The sequence below is a fragment of the Strigops habroptila genome, chromosome 1 (genome assembly GCF_004027225.2).
Source record: "Strigops habroptila isolate Jane chromosome 1, bStrHab1.2.pri, whole genome shotgun sequence".
Lineage (NCBI taxonomy): Eukaryota > Metazoa > Chordata > Aves > Psittaciformes > Psittacidae > Strigops > Strigops habroptila.
In genome coordinates, this window is record NC_044277.2 from 14750027 (window position 1) to 14768426 (window position 18400).

An 18400-nucleotide genomic window follows, 5' to 3' on the forward strand; every position below is an offset into this window, starting at 1 on the left:
CTGGAAAGATTTATTTTAGAAAGAGGTTTGGATGGTTAAATGTTATTTGGAAGTGTGGTTTCTTTTTGTAAGTACAGTGGGTTTTTTTCTTAGTTCCTTTCTTGTTCTATAATCCTCTATTTCTTCAGTGTAATTAGCCTGTTGTTTTCAAAAAGCTGCTGATTGTGTCTCATATATGTGTGAACTCCTTATGCACTGGCTTAGCCCTCTGGTCTGTTTGTTATGCATGTCATCTGTGCACTATGATTCCTGACCTGTGCCCGAAGGAGCTTTGCAGGCTGAGATGCTTGCATGTGGCAATGGGCTGAGGAATGAGTTAACTCAGGAAGCTCTTGGCTCTGAAGCTTCAAGCCTGGGAGCCCCAACTGATGTCTCTGGAGTCACGCCCCACTCCCCCTATCCCCTGTCAGAGTCTTTTTCCCCAGGCCAGTCCCACAACAGCAGCTGATTTACTCACAGGGGTCTGTCAGGGATGTGTTTTGGGTAGTATCTGAGGTCCAAGTGCTCAGCAGACGTACTCCACTGTCTCTTGCAAGATCATCTAAAAGATAAGTCCTTGCAGTGCTCTGACTTTTATGTGTTCTGTTCCACATCAAAATCTTACCATATAAGCAGTGGAAAAAAATAGAATTTCTGGTGCCAGCATGGCATAATTACCCTGGAATAATGGTCCCCGAGAACCTGTATTAGGGCTCTTAGGCTGTATGTCCTGCTTTTGTGGATGCTGTATGGGAACAAGCTAGAACTGGGGTTTTGAGGGTTTTTAGACTCCATGAGTCTTTGGAAAGGCTGGCGTGGTTGGTCACTTCAGAGCCATAGGTCTCACAGTCATGGGCTCTCAGAGCTGACGTTGCTTGTCTGATGGAACTCTCCCTTTTGGAAGTGCTGGCTCCCAGGGGACCTCAAGTCTGCCTTTGATGGAACTCTCCCTTTTGGAAGTGCTGGCTCCCAGGTGACCTCAAGTCTGCCTTTGATCTTCTGAAACTTTGAGATCATTTGGGTTGAGCAAGTCACTATTTTTGGTAGAACCTTGTTTTGCTCCCAAACTTCTGTCTAGCAGTACTTTGGAGCAGTACACATTTACTGGGGAAGAGTGTTCAAGGGAAAAAAAGCTTTCCATTTGCCTTGTCAACTAGCGGTATGCTTTGAGAGAAGTTCTGCCTTGTCAAAGCACAACCTCCTTGTCCATCAAGTCCACACTGTGCGTGGCCTGCTACCCCCTCACAGGTCCCATTAAATATGACAAGTGGACAAGTGTTGTCAAGTCACATGTCTCCTCCCAGCATTTTTCAATTCACAAATATATAGAGAAGATACCATTCCTTAATGTCTCTTTTATATCACTAAGCCCTTGAAGTGCAGAAGACTAGCAAGTATGAATATATATTGTAAAATATTCTAAAAAGCTCACGAATTTTCTTTCTGGGAAGTGATCACCAGGGTAGTAATGCACAGAAACTAAAGAAGTTTAAATCCACATTACGGTCAGGAGCAGGGAGGAATGCAAAAAAAGATTACATCCCTTTTCTGCATACAGTCACTCACAGGAAATCTGTTTACTTGGTCTCTGCTTAGGGTAATGTGAATTTTGTCCTTAAAAAATGAGTGTTCATTCATTTGGTGGAGAAAGTCAAAGTCAATGTTAATGAGATCGCTCCCCCCATGCAGGGAGGTACTGTAGCTGAAATGAATGTTCTCCAACATAAGCACCATCTATGGATGCCATGCTTTTATTCCGTGTTGGCCTGACAAATTTCAAACTGATACTTGTTTTAGTGGCTAAGCAATCAGCTAAAGTGACAATATCTTCTTGAAGCCAGCTTGACAATCTAGCAACTTCTATTGCCATGTTACTACTAAAATGCACAGTATGAATCAGCACAGTCACTTTATATTTTAGTGATAGTGATAAAGTATATTGCTATGTAAATACAGGGCATAAATTCTTCTCAGTACTGCAGTACCAAAAGGAGCAGAGTGATGGACAGCCACAAAGGGAAAATGTTCATATCATAACAGTGCCTGTTTTCTTTTATAGAGCTCATTCATAATGCCTACAGAAATTAATAACATGGCAGGGGAAAGAGGGATGTGGACAGCAACTGCAATTCCTGTTACTGTGTTGCTATACCAACCTTCAGTCTGATAATTAAATAATCCATTTCTAGGAATCTGAACCATGCCTTATAGAAGGGAAGGTCTCTCAGGTTCTTGCTGTACAAGAATGCAGTGGGATCTCTGGGCTCAGGATTGAACTATGCTTGACTCGCAATCAAAAGCCATTCTTTGGAAACAATTTTTTTTTCCTATGAGTAGAAAAAATAATCAAAAGTTTTAGGTTTATAATGACATTTCTACTAGGAAATTGTACCTTTAACCTCAGATTCTCAGTGTTTAAGAAGTTGCTCAGAAGAAGCTGAGCCTATGAAAACTTAGGAGATAGGAGAGATCAGACCTATCTACCACACCAGAGATGCACTCCTGCTCTGCCTGACATGTCTCATATGCTCATGACAATGCCAGAGTCTTCCTCTTGGGTTGTGACTAGTGCAGGTGCAGTAGGTTGGCCTGATCTGCTGGCCAGCTTCTTGGGTGGAAGATGTCAAGGAAGAGGAGAAGAACCATGACATTGCAATCACAACCAGGATAAAACTACCAGGGTCATTGCAGAGAAGGCATCATCTTCCAGCACAGCCAAAGGCACAGCCACTCCCCTGACTCATGAGTGCATGCGTGTGAGGGCATGCCCATGAGTGCATATACAGAAGTGTTTCCATCACATGATCTGTTGTTCATTGCCAGTGTCATGGTCCAATGTGAATCATCCAGAAACCTAAGAGGCTTGGGAGATGGTATGCTCAAGCCTTTGGGAGGTCTGGTTCAGCCAAAGGAGCATCATTCTGGGAGCTGGAATGGCTACACACATTTTCCTTTCTTGGTGACGGTCATATGGAGGGTGATTCAGCTGTCTAAGAGTAATACCCTTTCAAAGACTCCAGGGTATCTAAGCTATTCATGTGAAGCTCTCATGTCTGAGCCCCATAGCAGACCCATAGACTTCTTCCTGGATCAGCAACTGGAGGTCCAGTGTACACTTTAGAGTATCTCAAATGCTGGGATTTGACACCTATATATATAACTGAATTACATCCTCAAATTAATCAATTCCTATTTTTTTTTTTTTTTTCAGGAATGTAGGTATTGATCCCTGCAGTAACAAGGAGACTGGAAGTCTCTGGTTTAGGAGTCCTTTGAATATCTTCATAGCAGTAGACATTGGTGAGTGGGGGGATGCCGGGTCAGTACCACTAACAGCCTTACAAATTTATCTGTTCCACTTCAGATAGCATAGCTAGTTTAGCTATTTCTGCAGGGTCCTGCTTTGTCCTGCTAGTGCTTGGGAAGACTCAGGATGTGAGGGCACTGGCACTGCCTACTTTTGTTGGCGGAATCATAGATTACAGGTCTTTATGTTGCTTCAGGCCAACTGGTTTGGGGTCCCAGGTGCTGGTGTGAGCTAATGAAGCTTGCAGGAGGTTCAGAGAGTTTCAGCTCATGCCCAGCACCTAGACAGAAGGCTTTGACTATGTCTGGATGGATTGCTCAGTCAATATGGTGAGTTGTGTCATGTAGGCTCACCATTTCTGATGTCTACTCACACCAGGGTATCTTGCCAGAGCTTCCCAGAGTTCACACACCTGTAGACTTTTACAGAACAGGCACCTAATTCCAGATAGCTTGTCAATGAGACTTAGGCACAGAAGTCAATCAGGTAATGCAAAAAGAATATGACAAGTAATGTTTAACGTATTTTGAAAGTTCTACAGTCTACACAGTCATAGGAAAGTGTCATAACCACAGCTGTTTCTCTGCCATTGTGCTGCCTTAGTGAGAGTAGTGAAAATATGACAGCATAACTTTATGCCCAGGGTAGTGTTCAATGGCTCTGGTGACCCCATTCTCTGGATATTAAGCCTGTAGAGAAACTGCCTTTGTTACCTGTCGTAGGCAGTTTAATGCCATCACAAATCACAACACCTCATTCATTTTGCTGCGTGGAACTTCCTGTCCATCTGTGCTTTTGTGTGCTGGTGCAAATGGGATATAAAAGTAGTTCTGTTCTTCAGAGGTACAAAGCAAGGACATGAAAGGCCATGAGACACTGACAAACTGGAGTAATGAAGGCTGAAATTGAAACATTGGCTGAATTCATGCTTGGTGTTCAAAAGCTCACACCAGGACTTGAGATCATTTTTAGACATGATTATGTTATATTCTTCTCAATGGGAGTTATATCATGCAGGATAGTGCCATTACACTTGTTTTTCAAACAGGAAAAAAAAGGATATGGTTTACAGATGGGGGCTTCCAAAGGCAATCCTCTAATATGAGGAATGTCATGGAAATCTGGCCAGCAGTGGAGATCACTCAGAATGAGCATGCCACTGCTCCTGTCTTCAAACAGTGTTATGGTGTTCTGCATAAACTCAGAAACCCTTGTGAGATGCACATCATCTTCCATTGGGACTGGAGGATTTCAACTCTGGAGCATTTCCTAAGGAAGAAAATATTCCAAGTCCAGAAAGGCCTGAAATGTTTCAGATTGTAACCTGCGAAAGCTCAAAGGCTGTGATTATTATCAAAGGAAAGAACAAAGGATGAGAGATGGGATCTCTGTTGTGATGCAGCAAGCAAATACTTGCTCTATCTTGTCAGCAATGACGTTCAGAAACTTAGCTAATAATAGCCCAGCCTTTATATCAGAGAAATCAATCCCCATGGACTGAGCTATCACCAGATCTGATTTGTGTGCAAGATGTTTAGAACTGCCAGCAAAAATTATATGAGCCAAATGAAATGTGAAGTGTGACAAACTGTTGGATCCCTCTTTTCCTATTATCACATCCTGGTAAAAGAATGGCACCAGTAAGGTACTATTTCAGTCACCTAAGCACTGTCTCATGTACACTTTCTTACAAGGATACTCCAGCAGTGAAAAATAACTTTAGTCAGAGAGCTAATGGTTGTCATAATATGACATTATGTTGTTTAACACAGATGACGACAAGCATTTTTGCTGAACTATCTGGCTTATATCTACATATGAGTCACCAGTTGTGGAAATGTCAGAGTGGATAGAGGAATGTGGTAAGGAAGAAAATGTCAAGTATCAATCACATTCAGAAGTCTGAGCCAAAACAAGTGAACAAACAAACTAACCAAAAACCCACAAGTGAGCTTTAAAATGTGGTGAGACAAGACTGTCTGATAATGCTATTCACGTGGTATCTTCTGTAGAGAGAATCAAACTTCTCTTCAGAGAGTGATCAGAAGAATTGGGGGAAACATAAGATGAGGACCAGCTCCTTCCTGAACCCTGAAGGGTATGCTGGCAAAATTTTAGGGGTCTAATTCCAAAATGGTGAGTTTGGAAACCCTGTTGCCTGACACTGAAGCACTGAAGCACTAGGATTGCCTTGAGTTTTACTTCATAGTTCCCCAGATGGTAAGAATTGCTCTAATTTTGACAGAGCTGGGCAGCTTGACATGGTGCTCGCACTAATCATGCTCATTGCAATCATTAAACAGTCACTAGATCGAATATAGGCAGAGACCACAGTGGTGGCTGGTACTCTGGCCCACTGCTCTCCACCAACACTGCACAGCAGTGTCCAGCTTGCTGTTATCTCCCCCTACTTGCCCCAAAACATCTACCTTTCAGTCTTGACCCCTATATAGCCTCTATGTTAGTGCATACCACAAGAAGATGAGGGCTTGAATACCTCCATCAGGGAAGAAGCTGAAATTGTGTGTCTGAGCTCTGAGGAATGTGCCTGGCTATTGCATAAAGCTCTGCCTCCACTTCTTGCATGGTTCAAAAGGACAGAGTGGGTTGACTGCCTGTGTCTAGTGTGATTGCCTGGTGTCTGCTGGTGGACAAGGATCTGAGGACAAGGACCTGAGGACAAGGACTTTGCTCCTTACAGAGTTTTATCTCAATTGCAGATGCACACCTGAATTAGAGGGAAAAGTGACATTTCAGATAGCACCTTGTACTGGGCTTGGGTGGCAAGGTTTTGGTTTGGGGGGCTACAAAGGTGACTACTTGTGACAAGATATGAAAAGTTCCCCTGTGTCTGATAGAGTCAATGCCAGCCAGTTCCAGGATGGACCTGGCTGGCCAAGGCTGAGCCCATCAGTGGTGGTGGTAGTGCCTCTGGGATAACATAGTTAAGAAGAGGAACAAAAAACCATGCTCAATGACAAGTGCAGTAGCAAAAAGGAGTGACAATATGTGATGGAAACAGCCCTGCAGACACCCAGGTTGGTGAAGAAGGAGGGCAGGAGGTGCTCGAGGCGCTGGAGCAGAGATTCCCCTGCAGTCCATGGTGCAGCCCACGGTGAGGCAGGCTGTGCCTCTGCAGCACATGGAGGTCCATGGTAGAGCAGATATCCACCTGCAGCGTGGGAGGACTCATGAAGGATGGGCGGAAGGTGTTTTGAAGATTTAGTTTGATTTCTCATTATCTTACTCTGATTTGATTGGTAATAAGCTAAAGTAATATCCCCAAGTCAAGTCTGTTTTACCTGTGAGAGTAACTGGTGAGTGAGCCCTCCCTTTCCTTATCTTGACCCAAGAGCTGTTCACTGTATTTTCTCTCCCCTGTCCAGCCAAGGAAGGCAGTGACAGAGTGGCTGTGGTGGGCACCTGGCAACCAGTGAGGGTCAACCCACCAGACACCTCCAGAACTCCTCTTGGTTAGGCGGGCACCCAACAGTTGGATTCAGATGGAGGTACATCCCTGTGCTCCTGGACTTAAAGGGCTCCTATTCACAACAGTGGCTGGGGCTGGCCAGGCACATGTAGTTGCAAGCTTTCTCCAGCCAGTGAGATGGTGAGATGGGAAACGGCTCAGAGCAAGAAGCCACTGGATGGGAGCTGCTGGGTGAGCAGACCTCAAAGCCAGTCAGAGACAGCAGATGGCCTGACAGGCTGCTTTTACGCTGCTGATGAGTCACATCCATAAGATACTGGTGGGGCTGGAGCTGGGGTGGACTTGTGCAGAAAGCAATGGGAAAACCAGATGGAGTGGTTGGGAGAGCTCCTTTCATGAGCTGTGTTCTGTGTACAGCACTCTGGTTTTTCCAGTGTGTATCTATCCATATCTTTATTTATATCTCTATCTATAACCAGATTGCAATTCTGCAGCAAAGTGCACCTGAAAAGCGAATAGTTTTAATTTCCTGCCCACTGTGCTTATTCAGCTCTCCACAGAGTCAGGAAGTCTTAGCACTATGGTTAACAACAGATCAACATGTACAAATGAAGAAACCTTTATAAAAAACAAAATAACAAAATATAGACTGTAGATATTGTCTTCCAGATACTGAACCCCTTCAAGGGTATGTTACCTGGTATGTTGTGATGTTCTTTTTACTTATTAATTTCACCTTTGTTTTCTGGTTCCTTTTGGAATAATAAACAAGTCCTGTGTCTTCTTTCAGTGAACCTTGGTGAGGCCTTTCTGTTGGGACTGCACTTCTGAGTCATCCTCTGCTTCCTCCAGTACCCTGCTTTGCTACAGGGCAGAGCCAGGTCTTCTTATGGTAGTCCCAGCTCATGGCTCCTCATGGCTGCCTGTCTCCAGATACTCTGACCCTGTTAATATTAGGATAGTCCAGGTTCTCAGTTGCTTTCCCCTTACACGCAGCCTTGTCTTGGTCCTATTCTTTCTAGCCAGACAACTGTAGGGGTGATCCTTCACATTGTCCTGAACATGCTGCATTCACAAGGATACTGAAGTTATTAAGCATGAAATTCCTGGGACCCCAGACAGCAGGCACAGGATGTGACCTTCCTGGTGCATTTTCCCATTGATTTCTAGTTTTTGTTTATTTCTGGAAAAAAATGAATAAAAAACCCCAAAACCCAAAGAAAACCTACACACCTTTTTCCTCTTTTTTCATGTCAAGCAATAGGGAAACTCATCTGAGCTTATTCAAAACTTGAAAGCAATCTGACCTCAGTCTCCTACTACAGATGTGTCAAGACTAGAATGTGCTCTGTTGTAACTTGTGTTTATTAGTTGTTTGCCAATTAGCTAGCAGAGTTGGTGAAGACATTTGCAGATGTAAAAGCTAATCTCCACATTCCAAGAAGATGTGTTGCAGCAGTCAGACTTTTGTGGTTTACCTTTGGTTGTGCACCGAGATAACTCACAAGCATTTGCCTCATGGTGTGAGCACCCATAGACTGTTTAGACTTTCATTTATGAGTATGTTAACCAACTTGAGGTAACTAGCAATCAATGAAGTGAGGCCATACACCAAACCCTACGTAATAACTGAGTATTCTAATTTCAAATTGAATTTAAAAAATTGGTTGGTATAGGCTCAGCTAGGTGGTCATGGTGCTGAAGAATGAGAGATGTATGGAATGCTTCACCCATAAGAATGTGCTTGAGGAGTCCATGGGCAGAGGTAGAACAGCCTGCTGGATGGCCTTCCAGAGAGAAAGTGGGAAGCTGGCTGCTCACTGGAAAACCAAGAAGAGGAATAGGATGCAAGTTTTCCCACAGTGAATAACAAATGCCTACAATAACCCAGTGGTTTGAAGAAGCAGATTAAGAAATGGTATAATCTGTTCATAGAAAAGAAACTGGCCCTAGCAGTCTGTTTCATTTAATGCTAAAAATCAGAACAGGAACCAATGTCCTAAGGTAACAGGGCACAAAAAATCAGCCATTATTTTTTCTACAGAGGGGGTGGTGAACCATAGGGTTAGCTATTGGGTGTAGTTGTGATGGTAATGCACAACCAGCATATTTTGGGATGGTACAGCTTGATTACAAAGTAAGATCTACTTTATCTCATTGACATCAAGCAAATATTTCAGAGTAAAACTAACAGCCAAACATAGCTGGTACTGAAAGTATTGAAATAAGATGGATCGTAATGTGCATACTGCTCCAATACATGTTTGTATTATGACAAATTGAGCATCTTCAGCCATTTGTTTTTATTCTATAGAGAACAATTAGAGGATAAGATGTTAAGTAGGCTATACAAGGCAATAAATGGTTTTCATGGATGCTTAAACACCAAAAGGAAGTGAAAGTATTTGACAACTGCAGCCATCGTTTATAGAATCAAACAGTCTCTTCCTCCACGGTAGCCCCTGTAGTTTTTATGACAAGTCACAGATTGATTTATAAGGTTAAAAAAGAGGAAGAAAAGTGGTGTTTTGTTTTGGACTTCTTTTACCTGATGAGATTCTGAAAGTCCAGTGCCAAAGTCAGCACAAAAGCAGAACTCAGATTTGTGCCTCAGCAATATAAATTCTGGGAGACCAGATGAGGGGTGTGAGAGCTGAAGCGTCCAGTGGGGACCTGAGGAGCTGGGAAAGGCCAGCAGTGATTAGGCGTGATGTTAAATTATAAAAGTCGAATTAGTATAATCTCTCCCCTCCCACGGTAATGCTCTGACCTCCCTGCACCCAAGCTGATGTGACCCTGTTTGGAAAGTGAAAGACTGTAACCTGTTCCCCGGGGTCTTGTGCCCCACAGCAGTGGGGTGGTGGTTGCAACCCAATGGCAGATTGTGGCCAAAGAGGAAACCTGGGATGCAGGTCCCTTCTCTCTCTTTGCACCCTTCAGCCCCAGCTCAGCCATTGCCCCATGAGATATGACTTTTCCCCTTTCCTTCTGACAGCAGCTGGAGGAAACAAAAGGAGTTTTGCTGTCTTGAGAAAGTGAGGAACATCACCATCTGGGAGCAAGAGGGGAAAAGAGAAGCAGTCAGACTGTGCTCCCACACCGCAGGGGCACCATGCAGGTAGTAGCACTGAAGGGTGGTTTGGCAGAGGAGTACAGCCACTGGGCAAGCAGCGGCCCTAGCAGTTGCCTCCTCTGCCATGCCTGCAGCCTGATCCTGCCCTATATCCCTGCTTTCTTAGAAATAATTGCCCAAAGACAGAGCTAAAATCAATTAGCTGATCAAGGGAGTGACCTGTGTGGAAACTCAGTGATGTATCTGAACTCCGACTATGTCAATAAAAGCTTCAGTCATAGCGCAAGCTGAGCCAAGAGTGAAGTACATTTTCCCATAACTTCATGCATGGCCAATTCCTTAAAACTGAACAGCCATGTTCAGCCCACTTTAGGGCGTAGTCTTTTCCACCCTGACTACATATTTCTATGGCAACTCCTCTTACCAGACATGTCTGTGTATATATGTGTGTATGTAAATAAATAATAGATAAAGTACTAGTAAATGGTGCTAGAACTGTGTCAGTTCCTCCGTTGTGTTGCAGAAATCTCCTGTTGCGTGTTGCCAATGGAGGAACTCTCCATGCAGGTCTGTAGAGTCTTCATTTAGCAAAGACTCAGAGCAAAGCGTGTTGTTTTTTTTTTCTGACTTGAAACCCTTGTTGTGGTTTACCAGCCCCAGAGTGTGGCTGCACCGGGCTGACGGGAAGCAGTCCACCCTCCCTTATGATGCCAACAGGGAAAACTGGAGCTTCTCTGAAGCCTGATGCACAAACCAGGCAGTGGTTGCGGTTTTGGACAGAGAAAGTGAGTCAGTCAAGGTGGTCACTCTGTGTAATGCAATAAGGAAGAACTGCTTCCTAATTTGCAAGCTTTTGGAGCTGGTATGTAAAGTAAGGCAGCTTTTCTGACTCTAATAATACTCAAAAAATAACCAGGAGAAAAAGACATTTTCTCCTGTATTTCCATATTGCTTGGCTCCATGAATCCCACTTCTCACTGGATGAGGTTGGAGTTGAATGGTGGAGCCAGGACATGTCTGACTGTATGGAATTCTTTTTTAACTTCTTGGATATTTTTTTTTAACTTTCTTTGCTTTTCTTGCTTCTCATTTTCCAAAGCATAATGGTCTGAGAAGTAACAGGCTCTGTCATGCCTTTAAGATGCTAAAAACTTTCCACTTGCCTTAGAAGTCTGCATTTTAAGGAACAGATCTTTGACAACAGGATCCAGAAAGCACTGAGTTGTAAAATGTAGAGGTGAGGCAGAATTTGGCACTGACGTAGGGGCTTATACCTCACTGTAAGTGCGATCCCACCACAGCAGCCCACCTAACCTATTCACCTTTTTGAGAGACAGGAGACACTTGAAGTTGCAGCAGAAAATGTCTTCCTTAATTTCTGTTGCAGCTTTTGCCCTGAGGTGTCTTCCTTTTGGCTGAGCTAAACACGCAGGTAACTGCTTTTCTGCCTGTGGCCATTTATAATTCACAAAGTAGGTGCTCCTCAGCCTCACTCCCCTGAGGGGCATCCTTTGGGTTGTGCTTCCAGACCACACCTCTCTGCTGAATTCAGGAAAAAGGCATTGCAGTTTTGGCTGCTTCACATAGAAACGCTACGAACCCACAGATAAAGAGTAGAAGATCTCTGTTCTGTGTATGGTAATGTTAAGTAAACAGAGAGGATGTGGAAGACCTGAGCTGGATTTTTTCTTTCTTTTTTTTGTGCAATACTTCTCCAGAGCCAAGAGCACAGGCACTGTTAGAGATTTAACAGTTTCCCCTTTTCAGCTGATTAACCTTGCAATTATGCAGCAGGATCAGGCTCCCTTCTCACTTTCTCCTGTCCCCATGTCTGAAACACATGTGGATGGATCCCAGCATTGCTGGGCATGGCAGAGAGGCCATGGCAGCAGGGGCCAAGCCTTTGGCGGAGGTGGCCGTAGGATGGCACCCGCAGACAAGGGACACCCAGGCTGTGACTCCCCATCTCTTTCAGGCAGCTCAGCTCAGCCAAGGAGACGCTGCCTCTAGGCATACACGGTAGCAGAGCTTTGAGATTTAAAGCAAATCTTCAGCGCCTACAGCCTCTCAGGTGCCTAAACAAGTTAGGTGAAGTTTGTTTTGGCTCCCTGTCCTCTACATAGGCATCTAAGTTCTGCATAAGTTGCACTTTAGGTACCTTGTTGTTTTCTTTGGATTTTGCCCTCAGCTGTGAGCAGGAGCACAGGTTTGCTCTGGCACGTGCTGCGGTAGGACAATGACACCCATTGAGCACATCCCAGAAATCCACTCCCTGTTGCCTCCTCTTCCCTCCCAGCTCTTAAACTTCTTGTCAGTGATTACAAAACTCTAACTACTGTTGTGTTACTGCTGCCTTGCAACCAAGCCTCCACTCAACTTCCCAGTTGTTTGATCCAGTTTAAATCTGCATCTGTCAAAATCATTCTCTCACTGTCAAAAACTCCACTTTCTGCTCAGTTTCTCCACCCTTCCCATATACATACATGAGGGTCATTCTTCAGTCTGGGTTATTTGTTTGCTTTAATAATAAACCCAATAAAAGTGCCGCTCTTCACTTCGAGGTGCCACCATCCACCCAGGCTGCTGCAGAGCCGAGGAGCAGCCAAGCCAAGCCTTTGGCGGAGGTGTTGAAGGGATCTCCTTGCTTCAAGATTGGGGTCTGGTATGACACAGGCCACAAAACCTGGGCTTGTATGATAACAGTCTCCACTTGTTTAATGATGGTTACTTCTGCCTTCAGTTGGGGATCTCTGTAAGCTTTATTTTACCCTAATTAATTTTCACTCCTCTGTACTTTCATGGTTGACCTTTTCCATCAAGTCTTACAGAGCAGATGAATTGTCTGTGAAACTGAGGTTGTTCAGCCATTATCCCCTATGACTGTGCTCCTTTCGTCTTCCCCAGGGAAGCAAACTCATTGAAGCAAGCTGTTTAAGATATTTGCAAGGGAAACTGTGAAGTATTTGGCCTTGTTTTTCAATTTAAATATTCTGGCACACAGTATTGGCCAATTAAAGCCCCATTTTCATGGATATTTTATATGCAGTCCTTGTATAGATGCACATACAATGTAAGCCACTGCTTGCTTTAGATGTAAGTGTTACACCGTAATAATCACTTATCATCGCTAGTCAAAAATAATTCTAAACAGACTCAGACTTTTTTTGCAGGGAGAAACATTACTTACTGAGGGAAGAGCGCATAGAGGGCTCTGCCACTTGGGAAATGGCAAATGGAGGCTTTTGATTCAAGCAGAAGTTGTTTTTAGTGTTTTTCTTTCTGCACAAGTCCAACAACTGATGCAATAAATTGGAAATAATACAAGATCGAGAGGACTTTTAATGGATTTAAAATGAAGACAATTATTATGGTATCAGTTGCCGTTGACACATAACTGCAGCAAAGTGATAGAGCAGTGGCTCACCCCTGGAAACTGTATTTGGTGTGGGAACCTTCAGCAGGGGTGCTAAAGAGTCAGAGGAATTGTGAAAGAAATGGCTACAGAAAATGGCAGAACTGTCACAGAGGGGTACAGAATGCACTGGAGACTCTTCTCCTAATGCCCAAGTGTGCTGTTGTCTTACAAGATCTTTTTATTCCTCAGCGTACTTCTCAGGGGACTAGCTTTTAAAATTTGGTAGAGGCAAACCATAGTAACTTTTGAATGGCTGTTTTGCAGTTTATATTGCTGGTAAATACAGTAATTTCTTCGTATGATTTCTGTTTGTTCTTTGTGAATATAATGATATGTTTTTACAGATAGCTACAGATTTACATATAGTCTAAATGACTTAATTAAGAAAAGTAACTCCCTCTGCCCCAAATATCTCAGTACTGAAAGATTTATTCATGGAAGTAAGCAAAATAAAATCACATTAGTAGACAGTTCGCCATACCTGAGAGATTCAAAATTATATATATATAGTTTTTCATCCTGAAAAATGACTGGAGATGTGAAATTATATACAGGTATGATTTCATCATCATCAGGAGGAAACCAGCCTCATTTAACAGTGGGCAGGAGGGGATGAACATTTTATTCAGCCAAAAGAAGATGGTAGATAAATTAAAGCTCCCTGAATTTGATCAGGACAAGGAGCATGTTTCATCTTGTGAACGGCTGTGTAATATCTTTAATAACCACAGGAATGAAGACTTTACTCATATATTTCATGTAGAGTTTCACCTCCATCAGGGAAGGAGCTTTCAAAACCAGCCCACGGGTAAAAGGAATATCCTGATTAATGTTGCTGCCGCATTTTCCTCCGAGGCTGCGGCTGTGTGAGCAGCACTGAGATGCTAGACCAACAAAGAACTCAGTGTTGCCCAGAAAACCCTGTACCATTATAGTAAAATTACTCCTTGCAAGATAAATAAGCTATTCCAATAAAAGTGTCATTTGGTCAGGGCTGGTGCTGGCACAGGAGTGCCAGACAGGGATCCTGGCACTTCACACCCATAACCAGCATCATTGCAGTGCTGGCAGAAGGCTGCAGTGCAGCTCTGGCCTCAGATGCCAAACGAGACCAAGAATAGCACTGGGTGGTTCGTTGTGTGCAACACTGGAAAAAAAAAAAAAAAAAAAAGGAGTATTTAAATCCAGTGTTTTCCAAAAGTAGCTAAACCCGGGAGGTTATAAATTATTAACCTGTGAGGCATAAGGTTTAGGAGACTGCCACTTGTGTGTCCTGGAATAGTTTCTGCTACCTTTTTGGGATGGAGCAGAACCTTTCATTTAGTTATTGCTTTCCAGCTGAATTTGTGGCAGCTGCAGTTTATCTGATCCTTGCAGCACATTTTCCCTCTAGAAAAAAAATAAAGGAACAACCTATTTTTTTTGCCTTGCTCTTTAGCTTTTTGTTGTGTTACCAGGATTTTCATTACTTTTAGGTTGGTTGTATTAACTCTCTGCCTGACACATCTTACCACTCTTTTGCAAGACCCTTTCCCATCAGAGAAGAGAGAGGAGAAAGATGTAATCTGTGGTTAGAAACAGCCAAGACTAAGACGCAGAGGCTACTTAATACTATAATTAGTGCTTCTTTTTTCCCCTCTGAAGTAAATTATGTTGAAAATTATGTTAAAAAAAATAAAAAAATTGATGGAGAAATGTATGTATCTGCTCTAATTTGCCTGGTAATGTCTAACATACATTTCTTTTGCTTTAAAAATGTAAATTTTTAGTTTCATAGTTGATTTTTATGCTACAGGATGAAATGATGAAAAAAATCCAACTTGTATACATTTAACCTAAATTCCTGTTTGTGTGTGGGCAACTTAAGGCAACTGCAGGCACCTGCCAGGATGGGGTTGTTACATCTCCGTACCTTCCATGCTGTCCTTAGAAATGTCTGCATGTGTTTGTATGAGTATTTATGGGTATAAAGGATATATATATGTGTATGTATGAATAAAGGAAAGCATGTGAGTAAGCTTTATGGCAAGTAGCACACGATTTACTTTTGTTTGCATACATTGTGTATTAGAATTAATATTCTAATAGTATTAATATACTGTGTATTGGATTAGACAGAATAGATAACATCAATGAATTCTGGAACTGCACAGCTGAAATTATGACAGCTTCAGAGGTATGAAAAAAAAAATTTTATTGCATTAAATATGGAATGGAGTAATGCAATCAGTCAAATATTCTTTCTGGTTTGCAATTTAATATTACTTTCTGTTTACTTATATTTGCCTTTGCTTTCTGAGTTTTTAATTGCTAATTTTTAAATTCAGGCTGAACCAAACTGTTGGTGGGCCAAACTACTTGAAAAGAAAGTATAATATGTAAGAAATATGGCTACACAGCACATTTGAGGAAATGCAGATCAAGGTCCAGTTATTGGTACACACAGGTATGTCTGTCTTTATCAGCACATCCTGTTTGGGCTATCTTCCCACAAACAGCTTAGGCATTAGTCTCACAGAAGCAGTGTATCATTCCCTTCCTCTGTTTATTTTTGGCAACTACAAATACCATAGAGGATATTTGTTTTTGCAACACCGTAATGATGAAATAGATTTACTGGCTGCAGTCACAAAAATGCTAAGCAAATATTCATTTGTTTAATCTCTGCAGCTTTGTTGTAAAAATTCAGAAATGTCTTGGATAAATTGTTAGGAAAATTTGAACATTTGGGTTAATGGTTATGGGATACTTCTATAGCACCCAAAAAGGTGTGGGTGATAGCGTGGCTACTCGCAGCTACAGAACAACCAGAAGAGGTTACTAGTGCCACAGACTTCATGGCACAAAGAAGGTGCCCACAGCAGTGTGCCCTCAGGGCTAGTAGAACAGGCTGGCTTCACACTCTGGAAGGGATTTCCCATCTGGGTCTTTTTCAACAGAAAGTGCATATGTTAGGCAAGGTAGCTATATGCCAAAAGAAAGAAATCATGGAGTAGTTTTTACTTTTCAGCATCTAAGATGGTACCATAACCCCACATCTGGGGTTCAGCTATATGATGCCTCTCTTCTGTCAAGATGTTTTTTTTGGCATTACCTTCCTTAATGGAAAGATACATCTTTGATGTGGCAAAGACAAAGAAAAGCCACAGTCTCAGATCACGACTGATAACCATTATTTCTTTAACTATGAACCCAGACTCACCCTATCTAACTGTAGGCACCTAGTAAAAGTGCTTGCAAGTCTGTACAGAAAATGAATATCCTTCTGCAGAGAGACCTACAGCAACAGGGTTTCTCACTCGAGCTCCTCAAGTAAAACCCTTGAAGTGGAAGTGGTTGAAAGCAGGTTCATGTCACAAGGAAGCCATGAGTAGCAGGTCAGACCTGCAGTCTTTCTGAGATCTGTTTTATTTCTGCCTCCCTGCTCATCCTGCAAGCAATTCAACCCAAAGCTGAAGATGCAGAGGGATACAAGAAAAGAACAGCATGCTGCTCCATCTGCTTTGCATGCAGTGCTACCACATTTTTTTTTTTTTTCCTCACTTCTTGGAGTCTAACAAGCCCAAGAGCTACTAGATACTGCTCAACTCAGACGAGCTATTTTGATCGGTCACCTTCTGCTTGTCTGCAGCTCAAGTGCTAAGTTTCTCCTCCTGATTTGCCTCTAGTAATTAGGTGAACCAGCATCATCCAGGTTGTTTTCCTCAAAAGAAACAAAATCAGGGTGAACAAGACAACTCTAGAAATGAAGGGTGGCATAAAACATAGGACTTATCTACCCTTTTTTGCTTAATCTCTACTGTTTTTATCCCAGTCTCAATATTGCATGGGATGGTCTTCCAGCACTTTACAGAGGACCCTGTTGTACATGTTATACCTATGGATTTACACCACATTGAATATGTAATTTTGTTTTGTTTTGCTTCTGCTCTTTCACTAAGCATTTTCATTGCTGTTTTTTGTTTACTTTAACCTTGCCACTAGATGCAGTATTGATGAGAGAGAGGCAGGCAAACATCTTCAGCTGCTATAGCCATGAAATAAACTTCATTTTCCAGCTTATTAACTGTGACTGGAAGGGTACTTGTTGCAGTTACCTGTTTGAAGGTAATACATTGTCTGTAGAAAGTATTTAAACATTACAGCTTCTTTCTGCTTCTTCTCTTGAATAACCTGTTAGAATTTATTAGGACACTGATAACAAAATAGGTTCTTTTTATCACATATGTAAAAAGTCTCCTTACCAACACACTAACTTTTCACAGAAATGCAGGGGTTTTGACAAAATTGTCTTTTTCTTCAGATTGGTGACTTGGATCTACCCAAGTGCTCTGATCACCTTGCTATTGCCTGTCCCCAGATGTCTGTCTCTTCCTTTTTTAGGTGAATAGTGTCAAACAGCCTTTGGCTTCCTCGCGGCTTCCCATGCCCCTCTGCACTGGCAGAGCATGAGACTGAGAAAGTCCTTGATCAGGGTAAATATTACTCAGTAACAACTAAAAACATCAGTGTGTTATCAGCACTGTTCTCAGACTAAAGTGGAAAACACAACACTGCACCAGCTACTAAGAAGGAGAAAAATAATTGCTGCAGATGAACCCAGGACAATACTTCAGGCCAACACAGTGGAGATTTTCAAGAACTACTCTAAATTACACATGCAGATCCACAGGAAGCTGTTCTTTAGTTATGTAGGAACAGTATAGAGTCTTAATAGGAAAGAAAGACTCTACAGCTTTAAGTACTATTTAGAGATGTAATAAAAGATGACTTTTGTTTATAGGGCTTGTGGTACACATGGCATTTGAGAGATAACTGGCAGTTAGGGGCAAGTGGGAATAAAACCGAAACAGTACTGCTCAGCATTTGATATCCAGTAGGTTTGGAAAGTGGAAGCAATAATTTCTGTCATTAAAATTGGGATACAGTATACTGCAGGCCTTATTTTTCCCTCAGGTCACTTGTACATATATGTTTAGTTGCTGGTGGATAGTGTTTAGCGTAGGCAAATCTTTGTTTATTTTGGGGAAAATAGGATTTTAAAAAGAGTCTTCAGAAGGGTCACCTTAGAAGCAAGAGGAGTCAGGTCTTTCGAATTGTGGTGGTGTTGAGTGTTTTTATTTTTATACTGGACTTGTGAATTCTACATTTAAACAATTTAGGGTTTAATTGTTATTTGTTTTATGATTTATAATG